The 13,330-nt window shown below is 44.9% G+C and overlaps 1 long non-coding RNA gene across 1 annotated transcript; it reads right to left on the bottom strand.

The window, feature by feature from the left end:
• Positions 1-344: 344 nt before the first annotated feature.
• On the bottom strand, positions 345-8,379 carry LOC143987515 (uncharacterized). Its single transcript, XR_013276658.1, has 4 exons — positions 7,719-8,379; positions 7,493-7,613; positions 730-822; positions 345-553 (listed from the first exon to the last, which is right to left on the bottom strand). It is a non-coding gene; the product is annotated as an uncharacterized LOC143987515 (long non-coding RNA).
• Positions 8,380-13,330: the final 4,951 nt, after the last annotated feature.

The raw sequence follows: 13,330 nt of genomic DNA, 5'->3' as shown, positions 1-13,330 counted from the left end.
GGTTAATGGTGTAGACATATATAGTATTTAGCGCCGCTTATTCCATATTGTTTGTAAGGAATATTGTACACATACCTCTGAAACCTAATGTTCATTGGTTCACAGTTGCCTCAAATTCTGATTGGCTACCTCTGAAGCTACCTAAATGTTCATGTTCAGGGTTTAAAGTTCCAAGAAAAGGAGAAGTTCGGCGAGAAAGAATTTAATTAATAGGGCACCTCATCCCAAATTACAAGTAAAAAAATGTGGATCTGGGGAAGAGGGAATTATTACGGTGCCTGCTAGTAATAAGGTATAACTTAAATTACCAAAATTAAAGACAATTAAATGTAATACATTACATAAAAATTTAACAGTAAGACTTTATTGGAAAAACAATTATTCATAAAAATATGTATTCTCAGAAGTAATACACGGCACACCACAATACAAAGGATAAAATAGTCGTCTACTCAGTTTTGATCGCTGGTCAAGAGAGTCCCAACATGTTTCGCCATTACCATGGCTTCTTCAGGGGAACCATTTTTTTGACCCAAAGGAAGACGAATAACAACTATGGATAGTGATAAATAACAAACAATTATTTTACAAATAGTGATTAATTGAATACCGCCTGTTCCCTAACCAAGGTAGTTCATATTAACTAATAATCAATGTAAAAATAAACAGAAAATAAGTAAATTTAAATTTAGTAGAAATGTATTGATCGTAATTGAATTAAATACATACCCCTGGCTCATCCACAGGCCCACAATCGATGAGACTATCCCAAGAGGGGGAAAAAGGAATGGAACATCCAGCCCTAAGTATCACCAATGGTGACTTCAGGGGGTAGAGGAGAAACCAATCAACATAGATTATAAATATAGAGATCAAAGTATAAAAATAAAATAATGGTATGCAGGAGAGATATATGCCTCATACATACCATATACAAAGTTAATGTAGAAAACTACATATCGGGGACACCAGAGTTTAGAAAAGTTTGGGGTAAAGAGTAGTGATGGCCGAACAGTTCGCGCGGCGGTCGTTTCGCGGCGAATTTCGGCTGTTCGCGATTCGCCCGATCGGCAGACTATTGCCCCTGTTGCCCGGTGGACTTCCGTGTTTACTGTGTTTACTGTGTAAAAGAACTTTGACCTATGATGACACATCCATCATGGGGTACAGGACAGCCAATTGAGACATTACAGCACATGGACACTTGGACATTCCCCCTAACTTATAAATACACCCGATCCGGCGGCCATTTTACATTCTTTCTTCTGTCACTATAGGGAGAGGTTGCTGTGTGGAGCAGGGAGAGATTGCAGTAACCCAAATCGCTAGCTATTTGCTACACAAAAGTTATTTTCAGGACTGGTATAGGTGTTAGGTGTATATAGGTTTGCTGTGCTACTGATTGTTGCAGCAGCCTGAGCGTCTTTTGTCAGTTTAGAGAAAGGGACAGGACGGTGTGTCTGCTGTAGGGACAGTCAGTTTAGTCATTAGCTGTTACTATCAGGTCCACAAAAGTGCTATTCCAGTTATTGTTCCAGTAGCCTCTGTTTTGTCAGTTTATATAGGGACAGGCAGGAAGCTGTGTGTGAGGCAGTGAGGGTCAGTTTAATCAGTAGCTGTTACTATATTAGGTCCACAAAGGTTCTTTTCAGGACTGGTATCAGTGGTATGGTAATAGGCTTGTACACGTATAATATTCTTTCTTCCAAATATAGAAAGAATATTGTACTTGACTGCTACCCTTCTGCTGCAGTCTGCTAATCATTCACAACCTACTTGTTCCACAAAGGTCCTTTATAAGGACTGGTAATAACCTGGTATAGGGTGCTATAGTACATAGGGTTGAGTGAGGTACAGTCTGCCATTCTATAAGGACTGGTATAGGTCCACAATACATAGGGTTGAGGTGCACTACTGCTGACCACTGCCCTATACTGCAGCAGTCCTTCATCGGTATAGGGACTGACATAGAGTCTGCTAATCAGTCACAACCTACTTGTTCCACAAAGGTCCTTATAAGGACTGGTAACTTGGTCTGTCTAGGGTTCTACAGTACATAGGGTTGAGTGAGGTACAGTCTGCCATTCTATAAGGACTGGTATAGGTCCACAATACATAGGGTTGAGTTGCACTACTGCTGACCGCTGCCCTATACTGCAGCAGTCCTTCATCAGTATAGGGACTGACGTACAGTCTGCTAATCAGTCACAACCTACTTGTTCCACAAAGGTCCTTATAAGGACTGGTAAGGTATAGGGTACTACAGTACATAGGGTTGAGTGAGGTACAGTCTGCTATTCTATAAGGACTGGTATAGGTCCACAATACATAGGGTTGAGGTGCACTACTGCTGACCGCTGCCCTATACTGCAGCAGTCCTTCATCAGTATAAGGACTGACGTACAGTCTGCTAATCAGTCACACACAACCTACTTGTTCCACAAAGGTCCTTAAAAGGACTGGTAACCTGGTGTAGGGTGCTACAGTACATAAGGTTGAGTGAGGTACAGTCTGCTATTCCGTAAGGACTGGTATAGGTCCACAATATATAGGGTTGAGGTGCACTACTGCTGACTGCTGCCCTATACTGCAGCAGTCCTTCATCAGTATAGGGACTGACGTACAGTCTGCTAATCATTCACAACCTACTAGTTCCACAAAGGTCCTTATAAAGACTGGTAACCTGGTGTAGGGTGCTACAGTACATAGGGTTGAGTGAGGTACAGTCTGCTATTCTATAAGGACTGGTATAGGTCCACAATACATAGGGTTGAGGTACACTACTGCTGACCGCTGCCCTATACTGCAGCAGTCCTTCATCAGTATAGGGACTGACGTACAGTCTGCTAATCAGTCACACACAATCTACTTGTTCCACAAAGGTCTTTATAAGGACTGGTAACCTGGTGTAGGGTGCTACAGTACATAGGGTTGAGGTGCACTACTGCTGACCGCTGCCCTATACTGCAGCAGTCCTTCATCGGTATAGGGACTGAGAGTTTTGTCACAGGGTCATTTAAAAAATGACAGGCAGAGGAAGAGGCAGGCCCTTCCGCAGGGGTAGTAGGGGTAGGGCAGGAGCAACAGGCTTGAGCCAAAGTGGGAAGTTGCAGAAGATGCGTTCAATTACTTTAAAGGACGCACCAGACTTGGTTGAGTGGCTCACTCAGCCTTACTCTTCTGCACCCTCCTCATCCTCTCGATCTGCACCATCTTCTTCACTCTCTGCTATGTGCACCCCCAAAGACACTACCACCAACAACACCACCACCACCACATACCTTCCGCTTGAGTCACAGGAATTATTTTCTGATCCATATCAAGACATTTCTGATGCGCAGCCACTCTTGGTATTGGATCAGGAAGAGGAGGTAGCAACAACCGCTACTCAGCAGTCTGACGACAGTACCCAGATCAGCCCAAGGAGGAGGTTGGTCCCCGGTGTTGCTGCCTACTCCGAGATCTCTACTTATAGCGGTGGGGAAGGTGACGTGGATGATGACGTGTCTAGTGATGTCACGTGGGTGCCCACAAGAGAGGAAGAGGAGGGGAGTTCAGAGGGAGATATGGACCAGCAGATAGGGAGGAGAAGCAGGAATAACTTACATTGCACAGGAGGGACAAAGCAGACTGCAAATGTATCAGGAGCGATTTATCGACCATGTACGCCCACATCTGGCACTCCCAGGACACCGGCACATGGCTCCGCAGTGTGGGCTTTTTTTAACGTGTCCGCTGCTGACAATAGCGTTGCCATCTGCAATCTTTGCAGTCAACGAATTTGTCGCAGTAAGCCCAACACTCACCTAGGGACGACCGCCTTAAGAAGGCACATAAGCAGCCATCACCGAGCCCAGTGGGAGCAATGGAACACACAAAGCCACACTCCAGGCTCTCACCGTCCAGCCTCGTCTTCTACTTCTCCTTCTCCTCTCTCCTCACAATTGTCCTCCACTCCACCTTCCATCACGCCAAGCTCATGTTTTTCTGCAAAAAGGCAGGCTTCCGTGGGCCTAATGTTCGAGCGTAAAAAAATGATGACGCCGGATAACCCTCTTGCCCAACGGTTGACGGCTGGCTTGTCAGAACTCATAGCCCGCCAACTACTGCCATATAAACTGGTGGACTCGGAGGCCTTTCGCAAATTTGTGGCCATTGGAACACCACAATGGAAGGTCCCAGGAAGGAAGTACTTCTCAGAGAAGGGCATCCCAGAGCTATATGGCCATGTTCAGCGACAAGTGAATGTATCTCTGGCACACAGTGTCGATGCCAAGATACATCTGACCACAGACACGTGGTCTAGCAAACACGGGCAGGGAAGGTATATCACTTTTACTGCCCACTGGGTGAACCTTCTGACGGCCGCCAAGCATGTAACCCGTGGCACCCGTGTAGATTTGGTTTTACCGCCATGGATTGCATGCAGGCCTGACTCTTCTTCTCCTCCTCCTCCTACTCCATCCTCCTCCCTCTCCTCCTCGGCTGACTCCTCCTTTTCCACTGCTAGCGTCTCTTCCGCTGCGCCGCCCAAGCTCCCCAGAACCTATTCGACATGCCAGGTGAGACGTTGCCATGCCGTGTTGCGTCTGTTGTGCCTGGAAGCCAAGAGCCACACTGGCCCGGCACTCCTTTCAGCTTTGCGTTCACAAGCATATCAGTGGCTAACACCGCTTAATTTGACAGTTGGTAAAGTGGTGTGTGACAACGGTGCCAATCTGCTTAGCGCATTGAAACAGGGCAAAATCACGCACGTGCCATGCATGGCACACGTCTTAAACTTGGTCGTGCAGCGATTTCTTGTCAAATACTCTGGGGTCCAGGACATCTTGCGGCAGGCAAGGAAAATCTCGGCCCATTTCAGAAGATCTTACACGTACATTATGCCTTCTTTATGGAGCGTGCATTGCGTCGTGTCATTGATCAAGCTGTGGAGGAGCAGGAGCGGGAAGATGAGGAAGTCGCAATGCTGGATGAATTCCCAGGGGGGGGCTACTCTATCTGAGACAAGTGAACAACAGGAGTCTGAAGAGGAGTCAGAGGAGGATGGTGCCGGGGCGGATGAGGAGGAGCAAGAAGAGCATGCTTTAAACCTTTCTGGGATCCCTGTTGTGCGTGGATGGGGAGAGGAGAATGAAGAGGACGACATTATCCTGGATGATGAGCAGGAGCCAGGCCACCACACCACTTCCAGTTTAGTGCAAATGGGGGCCTTCATGCTCCAGTGTTTTAATGGGGACCCCGTATAAAAAGCATAGGGGTCAAGGACTAGTACTGGGTGGCAACGTACTTAGACCCCCGGTACAAACACAAAATGGCGGAAATGTTACCGCCGTCACAGAGGGCTGGCAGAATGGAGCACTTCCAGGCCTTGCTTCGAGAAATGCTGCATTCTGCTTTTGCGTGCGCTGGCAGAGGAACAATTCCCACTCCCAGAGAAGGAGTTGCGGGTACCAATCCAACAGCACCTGCAAGAAGAGGCCGGTTTGAAGATGTGTTGGTGACTTCGGATATGAGGTCATTCTTTCAGCCGACCCATCGTCAGGTGTCATCCAGATCCAGCATCAGGGAACGCCTAGACCGTCAGGTGTCCGACTACATCGGGTTAACGACCGATGTGGACGCTCTGAGGAATGATGAATCCCTGGACTACTGGGTGGGCAGGCTTGACCTCTGGCCAGAGCTTGCCCAATTTGCAATCGAACTGTTGGCTTGCACCTCATCCAGTGTCCTGTCCGAAAGGACGTTCAGCGCAGCAGGGGGGATTGTGACCGATAAGCGTACTCGCCTAGCTCACGACAGTGTTAACTACCTCACAAAAATGAATGAGGCATGGATCTCGGAGGAATTCAACACATGTGACCAGTAGACCATGTATATGTCTATAAACAATTTTTTTAATCGAGCACAGAGACCTTCTTTCTTCATTTGGCTCACTTCCTTGTCCAAAAAAAGCACACCGTACTATATGCCTGTACCCTCCTCTTTGAAGAGGTTGAGCTGTGTCATATTTCTACTGGGGCTGCTTATTATGAGGGGCTGCCACCATCCCTGTGCTGTGCTGACATCCTCCTGGGGCTGTACCTCTGCTGTGCATATTATGAGGGGCTCCCACCATCCCTGTGCTATGCTCATTATGAGGGGCTACCACCATCCCTGTGCTGTGCTGACTTCCTCCTGGGGCTACTTTTTATGAGGGGCTCCCACCATCCCTGTGCTATGCTGACATCCTCCTGGGGCTGCTTATTATGAGGGGCTCCCACCATCCCTGTCCTATGCTGACATCCTCCTGGGGCTGCTTATTATAAGGGGCTCACACCATCCCTGTGCTATGCTCATTATGAGGGGCTCCCACCATCCCTGTGCTATGCTCATTATGAGGGGCTCCCACCATCCCTGTGCTATGCTCAATATGAGGGGCTCCCACCATCCCTGTGCTATGCTGACTTAGTCCTGGGGCTGCTTACGGTGCAGGTGTCAGTGATGTATATCACGGTGCTGATGTCAGTACTCTCTATCATGGTGCTGCTGTCAGTGCTGTATATCACGGTGTTGGTGTTAGTGCTTTATGTCATGCTGCTGATGTCAGTGCTCTCTATCACGGTGCTGTTGTCAGATCACTCTATCACGGTGCAGGTGTCATTGCTGTATGTCACGCTGCTGATGTCAGTGCTCTCTATCACGGTGCTGCTGTCAGCGCTGTATATCACGGTGCTGGTGTTGGTGCTTTATGTCACGCTGCTGATGTCAGTGCTCTCTATCACGGTGCTGGTGTCAGATCACTCTATCACGGTGCAGGTGTCATTGCTGTATGTCACGCTGCTGATGTCAGTGCTCTTTATCACGGTGCTGCTGTCAGTGCTGTATATCACGGTGCTGGTGTTAGTGCTGTATGTCACGCTGCTGATGTCAGTGCTCTCTATCACGGTGCTGGTGTCAGATGACTCTATCACGGTGCAGGTGTCATTGCTGTATGTCACGCTGCTGGTGATCATCTCCTGCACCCTCTTCTTTGCCTACCCTGGTCCCTGACCTTCCCTCTCCTCCATTGCCTTAATGCGCTCCACAGTCCTGAATTGTCACAACAATTTCCCATATAAAAAAAGAATGCTTGTAGTTGTCGATCCCAGATTCACCTCATACATGTGTTATGTCATTGGCCATGTGGTAGGACTATGTTTGCACAGCTATTAATTATTTTGTGGCTGCAAATTTGACTTGTAGGTTTGCGAAGTTCGCCTCCCATTGAAGTCAATGGGGCCCGCCGCAAACGTTCCGGTTCGCAAACTATCGGGCGCGTCCGCGGTCCGCTTTTTGCGAAACCTCCCGTCGGAAGTTCGTCCATCACTAGTAAAGAGGACACACAGTCGAGCGACCTGGATGCACACAAAAAAATATATAAAGTACCTCAAGGGCATGATCATAAAAAAGCAGGCCTCTTCAAAAATGGGGGAACAAAGAAATTAAATAAATAATTTATAAATAAGCTCACCTGAACCCTAATTAGAGATAATTAAGTGTGTTCACCAATCGGGGGCAGTAGTTGGTATCCAACAAGAAAGCCTAGCCTGAACAAGGCTATACAATAAGCAAGCTGCTTAGTAATAAGGCCCCTAATGTTACAAAAAGAGAAAATATATATGTAAACATAAATTATAATGAACTAAAAGGAAGGCTAGAAGGGTGTGGATCGCAATCAGCCAAGCCTTAAGACTAACCTTATTTTCGTCTGCAGTGCAAGACGGCGTCCCCAGAGAGCCAGCAACCAGTCTTAAGCTGGAGGGTCTTATATACCCCCCACTCCGTCAGTGCTCGAGCGTAGACGCCGGCGATGTGTAACATCATCACGCCGCGCTTGCGCCGAGCGTGAGCGCTGACAGAGAGCGGACCAAGTACTCTCTGTGCAGCCGCTCGCTCCATATCCTGGGCCTACAATCCCCAGAGTGCTTAGCGGCTGGCAATGCGTCATCACAACAGTGTGATCGATGCAAATGCTAGCGATGACAATGCAGGGCAAACTCAGATGGAATACTCCAGAGTAGGGATACCGGGCAGGGGAGAGGAAAAGTTGACACAGAACGGGCGTAAATAAGCACAGAAGGTGCTATAACGGGCACTGTTTACACAATACAGAGCCCGGGGCGTCCATACAGGCACCAGGAGGCGAAAGACCGAGCTGGTTCACCCAAAGGGAGATGTATCATCAAACGAGACACAAGGAGACAAGCCAGGGGCAGCGAAGAAAAGAAGAATAAGATAGTCAGATAGTGAATACTGACAACAGCAAAATACTCGAATATAAGATGGAACAGTTATACCAAACTATCAAGGGAAGGTCAGGTGGTACTCTATAGAAAAATCGAAATATACATATATATAAAAATCATATAGTATTTAGAATAACACAATAGAGAGAAATGGAAGATAAATGAAAAAAAAAAAAAAAAACAATAAGTTAAGTCAAATTCTAGTATACAAAATATATATATAAAAAAAAAAAGGAAAAATATGTTTAACAACCATAGTTGATATAGTGCAAATGTAATAATAAAATGCTGACCAAAAAATTGTATACGTGAAAAAAAAAAGGGGGGGGGGGAAAGCCCCACACACCACCAATCCAAGGAACCTGCGGCAAGCATGGCGGATACTCAAGTCGGGCTCGACTTGAATATATGCCAGACAAATTATAAAAAGTGTTTAAACGTAATATATTCATTCAAACCAGGGTGCAGAGTGGCATCTAAATTATATATCCATTTTGTTTCGAGTTGTAGTAGGGTGGAGTCTATTTCCCCGCCTCGAGCATGCATCGGTACATGCTCAAGGGCGGAGAACTGTACCACTATTACATCAAAATTGTGATGATAACCAATATGTCTATTAAGTGCGGTAGTACCTTGACGTTTCAAAAGAGGGGACATATGGTCTCTAATACGTTTAGAGAAAGGGTGTTTCATTTTGCCGATGTAAAAACATCCACACGAACATTGGGCCAAATAAACTATCCCAATAGTTTTACAGGTAACATTGTATTTTATGATGTGTTGAGATCCATTTGGTAAGGAGACATAAGAAGAGTTAGAAATAAATTGACAGACATCACAAGACCCACAAGAGAAGGTGCCCCTTCTAGTGGGTCTGGTTTGTCGATTAAACATAAAATGACTGGTAACCAATCGATCCTTCATAGATGGGGATCTACGATAAGTGAGTTGAGGATATGGCTTGATATATTTCTGAATTGTCTGATCTGCCAGGAGAAGAGGCCAATATTTAGAAATAATTTCTTTCATTTGGGAATGTTGTCTAGAATACTGAGTAATTATCTGAATAGGTTGATCAGTGGTCGGGGGTTTTTTGGGAAAATAAGATCAGTTCGATTGAGATTAGCCACTTTATTGAAGGTGCATTTTAAAAGCGACTTGCTATAACCTCGCTGATGGAGTCTAATAAATAGATCCCCCGCAGCCTGATAAAAGTCAGTGTCCAAAGTACAATTTTGTCAAAGACGGAGGTACTGACTATATGGGATACTATTTAGTAATGGTTGAGAATGGGCGCTAGAAGCGTGCAAGATTGTGTTTCCTGCTGATGGTTTGCGATACAAAGATGAATTAAGTCTACCATCATCGTCAGTCAGAATCTGCAAATCCAAAAATTCAATCTGAGATTGACTATACTTCATAGTGAAGCTCAGGTTGAAACTGTTGTTAGACAGTTCATCAAAAAACAACTTCAACTCATCAATAGTTCCTGTCCAAAATAGAAGGACATCGTCAATATAACGATGCCAGCCCAGAATATGTCTAGTCAGGTTAGAGAGCCGATCATCAGAGAAGATGACCCTTTCCCACCCCCCCAGGTACAGGTTAGCGTAGGAAGGGGCACATTTAGTGCCCATTGCCACGCCCTGCACCTGGAGGAAGTGGGAAGAGTCAAACAAGAAGAAGTTATGAGTCAAAATAAATTTCAAAAGTTGAAAAACAAATCCGCCATATGCCTCAAAGGCCGAACCTCGTTCACTTAATTGAGCTTGAATGACTTGAAGTCCTTTTTCATGTGGAATAGAATTATATAAACATTCAACATCCAAAGCCACCAACCAGGTGTTCTGGGGAAGTTGTTTGCCCTCTAGAATACGTGATAGATCAATAGTATCCCTAACGTAAGAAGATAAGGAGAGTACGTGTGGGAAAAGGTATTTGTCAACAAGTGCACTGGCATTCTCCGTTAGTCCCTGACAACCAGAGACTATTGGTCTGCCTGGAGCATTGGTCATGGATTTATGGTTTATGCAATTTAGGCAAAGAATAGAAGATAGAAACTTTAGGGTACTTGACATTAAGATATTTCCAAGTATTCAGATCTATAGTGCCTAATTGATAGGCCTTGAAGATCATTTGATAATATTGTGCAATGGAGTTATCCACAAATAATTTGCAGATGGGGCGGTACCATTGTCTGTTGCTGAGGATGTCGAGGCACATGTTTCGATATGCCCCGGCATCCACAGACATTCCCTTCCTTGTCTGCAGGCTTAATCACCAAATCAGGGTTATTTTGAAGGTCTCTAAGAGCTTGACGATGTTTAGAGGATAGATTAAATGGTTCATGGTCGTCCAGTTGGAGATTCTTGATTTCTAATGTAATTTGTTGTACAAAGGTCCAAATCGTGGGATTGGTTTGTAATAAGGGAAAAGATTTGGATTTAGGTTTAAATGACACTGGAGGGGGGAAGGAAACACCAGGAACCAGGACCTGCAGCACAACAGGCTCGGGTAGGTCATCTGCGTCCGTGTGACCCTCCTCCCATAAGGACATCAGATCGTCCATGGCTTGAAGTTCATTGGATGAAAGTTCAGGGGGCGTGGATTCCAAATCTAACATGTTTTGGGGCTTATCGTACAGAACTTTAAATAATAATCTCCTAGCAAATAGATGTATATCTTTCACGAATTTAAATCTATCAAGATTCCCAGAAGGACAGAAGGTCAAGCCTAACTTAAGTACTTGAGTTTGTTCCACAGTCAGAGAGGCGGAGGACAGAATCACCACCTCCAATTCTAGTGTTCGATCGATTGCGACGGTGGAGTGGGGGTGGGGCGGAGGGGAAGTGGAGGGTACATTTTGGGTTCCGGACTGTGGACTAAAAAAATGGGTGCAATACGTGGGTCAATGGATTGGATGCTAGAAGGGAACATAGAGGAGAGTGTGGGTTCACTCACTCTCCGAATAATAGAGGCAGGGTGAGTATTGGGGGGAAGTGAAGGATGTGCTGGTGTTGCCGGTGCGAGTTGTGTAGAGGGATGGGAAACTGGACCTGAGCGTGAGCTCGTTAAGGGCAAGGGAGTGGAGACCTGTGAATTAGAAAGTTTAGGATGAACCGTGGGAAGTCGCTGTGCCGTACCAGACGTATGAGGTGATGGGGTGGTGGATGTGTCCAAACGGTCCCCCTTCCTTTTCATTGGAATCCTTTCTTGAGATATGTCTCTATAGGAGGTAGAAGTGCTGGAAGAGAAGGAAGAAGAAGGAACAGTATTAGGCATATTACTGTCTGTATGGGGTACATTAGAAGTAGAGGACTTTTTCTTGTTAAAAGGGGAAGAATTACTATCATGCCATTTATATGCATAGTTGCTATCATATGCCGATTTATCCCGAAGAAATTTGGCTTCTTTTACATTGATAATGTCCCGAGTGTAATACTCCAGATGTGTTCGTAATTTATTTTCTCACACAGTGAACCGTTGAGGATCAACTAAAATATTGTTTTCATCGTACCAACTATTAATCAGAAGATCAAGTTGTTCCAATTCAGTGTCATATTCTTTAATTATAATAGAAATTGTTTGGAAAGAACAGCTCTGCAGGTTGTCCTCCCATGATTTTTTCAAGGAGTCACTGATCTTTCTTATGTTGGGGAAAATTTGTACTCTCAGACCCCAAGGAACAACTTGATGATCAGAGTATTTTTCAAAATAGGTTTTGTGCCAGTAAATTCGTGCTTTACGTTCCAAGAGACGTTGTAGTCTCATAAAGGAACGGTCTAGTTCCGCATCAGTTATATTAGCATCCTTTCTTGACGATCGAATCTTTGTCATAAGGCCATTCCAAGCTATACCTTATTACTAGCAGGCACCGTAATAATCCCCTCTTCCCCAGATCCACATTTTTTGGTTTAAAGTTCCGTTGCCATTACGTCTAGGAATCAATGAACAATCTCCTTTGATCCCCAGCCCAAACAGTTCCGACATTTGCACGTCAACGGCCCCCTGGTGAGGTGGAACCTTGAAGTCTACCAAGACTCTTTGTAAAAGACAAGGGATTCAATTACCTACATATATATGTATATATATTTATACACACACACACACACACACACACACACACACACACACACACACACACACATATATATATATATATATATATATATATATATATATATATATACACACACATATATAAATATATTTATAGCACTGACCCCCGAAGGAGCTGCTAATATTTGATTGTCCCTGCACTCTGCTATTACACCCCCAATAACTCAAGCTCAATAGCTCAATCCCCTTGACACAGCTGTGGTGCAGTTTGGTGTGAAGCTAACAATAGAGGATGACCCTACAATGTACAATACAACAACAGTGTACCTTTACCTGTACTTGGGTATCCATTGTTCCACCTGTAGGAAAAAGGAACAACACACACCAATTGTAATTAACCAGAATGTGTTTTTACTGAAATTGGTATAAAACAGTAATTACAATATGTACACTGTCACACAAACGTAATGCAACAGTGCAGTAGATGTTCACCACAATTTTAACATATAAGTAATTACTGTGTAACCCTTGCATGAGTGTCTCCAAGTGGGACCAATGCTCAAAGTGACAATGCCTTAGCTCCGGGCACCTTCCCACTTCCAGCACGAGGTGATAAATACAGAAATACAAAGCTATCAACACTATGCAATACAACTGCTAGGGAGCTCCCCCTGCTTTATAATGCAGTCCTTTCCTATAGTAATTGAATGCAAGGCCTTGCAATAAAAGATGTAGTCTTTGGTCTTCTGTCTTCTGCCAGCTATTGTATTGAAGTAATTGTAATCCACATGGTTTAAAAAAAAAGAATAGTGTAGAATGAATATTGAAACTGTTCTTGTGATGTAGCACACTTATAACTACCTCCGGTGTAGTTGTCTCCAAATCACACAGCGTCAGTTCTCAGTGGAATATAGGCTTGAGACCTGCTTTAACTCAGTCTAATGGTGTGAAACCTCCTCTGTGGTCCCAGCAACACTGTGGTGTGAGTCTAAGTGTATAAAAGT

Source organism: Lithobates pipiens, unplaced genomic scaffold (genome assembly GCF_037356315.1).
Source record: "Lithobates pipiens isolate NorthernLeopardFrog02 unplaced genomic scaffold, aLitPip1_a1.2 Scaffold_18, whole genome shotgun sequence".
Classification (NCBI taxonomy): Eukaryota; Metazoa; Chordata; class Amphibia; order Anura; family Ranidae; genus Lithobates; species Lithobates pipiens.
The sequence above is the reverse complement of the archived record's forward strand: the minus strand, read 5'-3'. Positions and strand labels throughout refer to the sequence as shown.